Raw genomic sequence first — 6,000 nt, 5'->3', positions numbered from 1 at the left:
GTTAGGAGCTTTGAGGGGAGAGACCTGGCTACTTTCTAAGCAAATGATGTAATCGCTATGAATCTGCCTCCTCATCCACAAATCTCTGGACTTCCACTGTTTCCTGAGAAGCAGTGACTAATTAAATAATACTTAAAATGATTTTCTCATAAGAGAAAAACAAAAGATGCATTCCAATTGGTTAGAAAATGGCTGTGATGTTCCTCCCTCATTTCTGTGTTGCATGAACATGAATTGTTCATCAACAGTCTAAAAGAAAATAGATTATTATTGAGTTTATTTTATTTTATTTTATTTTTTGCTGGGTGTGCTGGTGCACCCCTGTAATCCCAGCTACTTGGGAAGCTCAAGCAGGAGTATTACAAGTTTGAGGTCAGTCTGGGTAACTTAGCAAGACCCTGCCTCCAAATAAAAAATAGAAAATAGCTGAGGATGTAAATGCCCCTGGGTGGTAAATGTCCCTGGGAGGAATCCCCAGTTGTGGCCAAAACCAATTTTTTTTAATTCTACAAAATAAAATTTTTACAAGTCATATCTGTGGAGTCACAAATGATATTAGCCTAACTCTACTCTTCTAAAACTTTTGCACAAAAGTCCTTACATACAAAGCTTGAACATCACTCTTTGATGTTCTAGACCAAGTTGTTCTTTACTTTGAGGGGCTTTGTGCTGGTCTGCGCATCCATTGAGAGGGTAAATGTCTATTGGGCATCTTTTCCAAGTGAACCTCCATTTGGACTCATTAGGATAAGTGTTCACTGCATCTTTATCTATGGATCCTGAATTAAAAATAGCATTTCCTAGTCATGGTTTCTTCTAAAATTAAAATATAAATAATCCCTGATGAAGCATATGAATTCACATAATTTCAGAACAGTGTAATAACTTGGCATGACAAGTGACAACTCTCTGATAAAGACGTTACTTGAAGCTCAAAGAAATGGATGAATAGTGAGAAATGGCAGAAGTTATTAAATGTGCTAAAATAAAGTCACTGCTCATATATTTTTAAAAGAGAGACATTTCTTCATTCTTTTCTCCCTCCACAAAATCCACTTGGTCTGGAGAACTTGACCTCATACTTTCCTCCAAACACCGTTAGGATTAATTAATAAAGGCAATGTTTACAACCGCTTAGCCCAGTGTCTAGAACTTAATGATTATTGAACAAAAGATTCCAAAATTGTGATGGTAAATATAATTTTTTAAAAAGTTGGTTCAAATTGGTAAATGCTCAGGAAGTCAGGGTTTTGTTTTTGTTTTTGTTTTTGTTTTCTTCTTCTCTTTTTCCTTTTTGGTGCTGGGGATTGAACCCAGGCCTCACAAACACCAGGCAAACATCCTATCACTGAGCCACAATCAGCCCCATGGAACTCATGTTTAAACAGACATGTTTATTTTTCCACCTCACTGATCTAACCTAACTGTTGTCTGCCGCGACCCTGCTGTGTGTCATCATCCCAACAGGATGTGTCCAAATTCCTTATCAAAGTAGAGTGAAGCCTCAGGGATGGATGGCTGCAAACCTCTGTGGTCTTCCTGCCTCCCACAACCCTTTGCACCTGCTGCCTCAGGTATGTCAACATATTTACTTGTTCTGTACCCACTACTGAGACCTGCCTCTTTTTCCTTGTTCATAAGGCTCCCTCTGTCTTCCAGGTACTGATATGATCTTTAGGTTTAACAGAGGACGAATTGGGACAGGGGGCAAGAGTTATGCATAATTAAGCAGTCTTGATCAACTTATGGGCCGGTGGGCCATTATCTCAGTTCTGGTTCTACAAGTTGGCTCTAGGGAAGGCCTCATCACCCGAGGAGGCAATTTCCACTTGCTTCACAGGATGCAGGCTGTTTACCTATCAGACCTGTGATCCTGGAAGGGGCAATTCAGTTCCCATGAGATGTTGCTCCTCCTTTGTGGGGGCAATGTCATTATGGGGTGATCTGCCTGCAAGGCTTCACCATTTCTGGAAGGAGTAGTGCAATGATTGGAGACTTTCAGGCACCATTCCAGGGGTCTGGTACAGGATGTTTTAAAAGGTGACAGTTGAATGTACTGGCAAATCTTGGAAATACCTCAGTTTATCTTATCTGGGTGTCTGCAAGTCTTGAAGGTGGAAAATAAATTTGGTAAATTTAGGGCTAATAAAATTTGTACTGCCATGTCTACATGCAGAGCTAAATAACCCAAAAGTTAAGATAATAAAGGAAATAGATACAAAATGAAAGTAGAGATGCAAAGCTTTTATCCTGCTTTTATTCACCCATTGGACATCTATAGGCCCCAAAGGAAAGTCAATGTTTTTAGCAAAAGCAGCTTCTATCTCTATTATATTATGATAGAAGCATAGTGCTTTGTGCGTAAATTTATCAGCAATCATTTAATCATGTAATCGAATCTCAACTATTCTGGTGATTAATTTTAATGTGTCAAGTTGATAGGGCCACAGGGTGCCCTAACATTTGGTCAAGCATTCTGGGTGTGCCTGTGAGGGTGTCTCTGGATGAGATAACATTTAGTGGTAGATTGAGCAGAGAATATTGCCCTCTCCAATGTAGGTTGAGCTCATCCAATACACTGAAGGCCTGACTAGAACAAAAAGACTGGCCCTCCTTTGAATAAAAGGAAATTCCGCCCATCTGTCTGCCTTAAACCAGAATATTATATTTCTTTCAGACTCAAATCAAAACTTCAGCTCTTCTCAGGTCTCGAGCCAACCAAATTTTGAACTGGAAGGGTACCATTAGTTCTCTTGGTTTTCAGGCTTGGATTGGAACTACAAAATCACTATCCTGGCTCTCTAGGTTGTCTACCAAAGGATCTTGGGATTTCTCAGCCTCCATAATCAAGTGGGTCAATTTCTTATAATAAATATCTTTCTATATTGGTTGTGTTTCTCTGGAGAACACACCCTCATACATCTGGAGAAAGGAAATATAATTTTATAAAGTTCATCCATGAAGTATCACACAATTTCATGTAAAAGTAACACTTTTTTGTTGTTGTTTGTTTGATTTTTAGTGCTGGGGATTGAACCTTGGGCCTCACATGCCGGGCAAGTGCTCTACCTCTAAGTCACAACCCCAGCCCAGAAGTAATACTTCTAGTTTATATCCTGCAGATACAGCTGAATAAAGGAAAACATTTAAAGGTAAAATATAGGTAAACATACCTTGCACATGATAGTTTACTCCAAGGTATATGTTAGATATTGAGTTTTATTTTTCTTTGTTTTCCTTTTTTTTTTTTGAGAGAGAGAGAGAGAGAGAGAGAGAATCCAATATTTATTTTTTAGTTTTCGGCAGACATAACATCTTTGTTGGTATGTGGGGCTGAAGATCGAACCTGGGCCGCACGCATGCCAGGCGAACACGCTACCGCTTGAGCCACATCCCCAGCCCCTCTTTGTTTTCCTTTTTAAAAGAAAGACTCTTCATGGTATATTCACAGAACAACAGCTGAATGGTTTGGGCCTTGTTTATGGGAGGAAAAGGATAAGAAAGGAGCCTAGGGGGAAAGAGGTCAGTATGGTTCTTGCTTTTAAAACTAGTTTCCCAATCCTCACTGTTCATGGGGGTTAGTCCCCTTTTATGGGCTGTGTCTGCTTTTGGGTCACCAGAGTGACCATTTCAGTAAATTGACCAGGCAATTCACTCCCCAAACTGGCTTGCCTGACTTTTTTTTTACTTTGAAATTTTAAAAATTGAATTAAAACTCATTCAAATATGAAATTAAAGGGGGTGAGAGAGGTTGAGAAGCTTAAGAGGAGACTGATCCAACTTCCATTTTCTGAGCTGCCTCAGAGATGAGGCGATTCTTACCTCAAATCCAGGTCAAGTGTCAGTCCATGTGGAGGCTTAGACATAACGGAAAGGTTAAGAAAAGACCACTAGCTCTTTATTTCCCTTCTTCTTCTAATCTGAAAATGCATTGTTTTATCTTAATTACATTCAGTATTTATTAACCACCTACTATGTGCTTGCCATATTATATAAGATGATTTGGATTCTTCAAATGACTTGGAAATCACTTTCATAAAACAATCAGATTATTTCTTTTTTTTTCTAATTTAGTCTATTCTGTACTCTGATCTCAGAATAGAGAATAATAGATTTTTAAAATTCTCTGTGCATACTCAATATTATTTCATTATAGGAGCAGAACTTCCATGTTAATCTTCTAATTTTCAAATAAAAAGTATATGACATTTTCAACTTTTATTTCTTCTTAAATACTTTTTTCTTTCTTTCTTTTTTTGGTTTATACTGGTGATTCCACCCAGGGCCTGGCACCTGGTTGACAAGCACTTTAACACTAAGCCGACACCCCCAGTCTATTTAATTTTATTTATTATTTATAGGGTCTCACTACGTTGCCGGGGCTGGCCTCCAACTTATGATCCTCCTGCCTCAGCCTCTCTAGTAGCTGGGGTTACAGGAGTGTGCCACCATGCCCAGCTAATAATTTTAAAGGTTAAAAATTAACAGACCATTCCTATTTCATCTTAATTCATTCCCTTTGATAATTGGGGGGAAATGTATTTCAATTTTATTACTAAGAGAGGGTTTTAAAAAATGTTTCCTAGAGTCCACTAATAATTCATGAGATTTATTAATTTTAGTTACCTTTTGATACTCAGCTATGAACATAGCTTTTAAAACGTATCAAACAAATTTATATTCAATTGCTAATAGTTGAGAATATTGTATTTCTAAAAGTTCCTACAGTGCTAAAAGATAACAAATCAAGGTCCTTAACCCAGATAATTTCATTGAACTATAACTATATTAAAAAGAAATAAGGAAAGGAGTCATTTGGCTTTTTTAATGTTGTATAAAACAAAAACTCATTTTAGTAAACAAATGTCCCTAGGGAGTACATATAAAACAGAAAATGGTAAATCCAATTTGAATCTTTATTATTTAATTTGCTTTAGGTGGGAGAGTGCTTTGTTTTTTTCACAATCATTATGATCAACAACCAGATACCAAGTAACAAATCAATATGACTGACACACAAAGTTACCTTTGAGTCCATCTGAGTTATTTAGACTGTGAACCCTAAGAATGGGAGATGTTGCCTCCTTGATCTTGCATCTTCCCATCCGAAATGCGTGGTGAGTTACATACAATAGATGCCCAGTATAGGTTTTTGTACCAATTGCAAGTTTTGCTGCCTTCTTTCTGTTCTTGTAACAGCTTATGCTACCTGGTAAACACATTGAAATACTTACCAATGAAATTAGAGGAGGAGGGAGGGACCTCAGAGTAGTGGGGGGGGGAAGAAATAGGAGGGAAGCAGATCAATAGCATGAGCTGTACCTTTGGACCCGTCCATCCTCTGCCTGGGGTTTTTACCTGTGTTAGGGGTGCTCTGCCTGCGAGTAGAAGGCTAGGGCTGGAAAGGTTACCTTTCTTTACCAAAAGAGGTACAGCGCATGTGCACACACTTAAGTCTGGGTCCCTACAAAGCGATAATGTGTGGCAGCTCTAATAGGGAACCAATGGTCTTGTCTAGACAGTTAAACCGAATACCAGGCCTCCACTGATGTAATCACAAACCTTGAAGGAGCTGGAGAACGATTCTTCCCTCTAGTTCATCTAAGTCTTCTTTCATGGGTCCTTCATGAAGTGGGATGGTTTCTTCTCTCTTCCTGTTTTGTTGGTGTTTTTGCTATGGGAAGAATGCAACCAATACAAATTTAGTATCTATTCCTCTCTAGACAACATATCCCTCACATTCACAAATTACTTTATTCCCACAACACCTACTTCCAATAGGCAGATTATAGAATTTGCTTCCTGCCAAAGCAAAATTCAGAATACAGGAAATCTGATATCTTGCCAACTTAATGGATTCCTAATAATTTTTAAATTGCATATGTCATTTTAATACTTTACACAGTTGGAAGGTTGTTGAGGGATAAATTGGCAGCGTCCCTATTTTCTTTAAAAAACCAAATTCATAACAATGAAGTATTCTACATTTATTTTACTATT

At 38.1% G+C, this 6,000-nt stretch overlaps 1 protein-coding gene across 2 annotated transcripts in view; it reads right to left on the bottom strand.

Annotated features, from left to right (window-relative positions):
* Positions 1-4,902: 4,902 nt before the first annotated feature.
* Positions 4,903-6,000, bottom strand: part of Sap30 (Sin3A associated protein 30) — an 85,128-nt gene continuing 84,030 nt past the window's right edge. For both annotated transcript variants that reach the window (XR_002483992.3, XR_013430292.1), the window contains one exon: positions 4,903-5,674. The gene's annotated coding sequence lies outside the window, so the exon portion shown is untranslated. The remainder of the gene's footprint in view (positions 5,675-6,000) is intronic.

The sequence above is a fragment of the Ictidomys tridecemlineatus genome, chromosome 14 (assembly GCF_052094955.1).
Source record: "Ictidomys tridecemlineatus isolate mIctTri1 chromosome 14, mIctTri1.hap1, whole genome shotgun sequence".
In the NCBI taxonomy this organism is placed as follows: domain Eukaryota; kingdom Metazoa; phylum Chordata; class Mammalia; order Rodentia; family Sciuridae; genus Ictidomys; species Ictidomys tridecemlineatus.
This window is presented reverse-complemented; position numbering and strand designations above follow the sequence as displayed.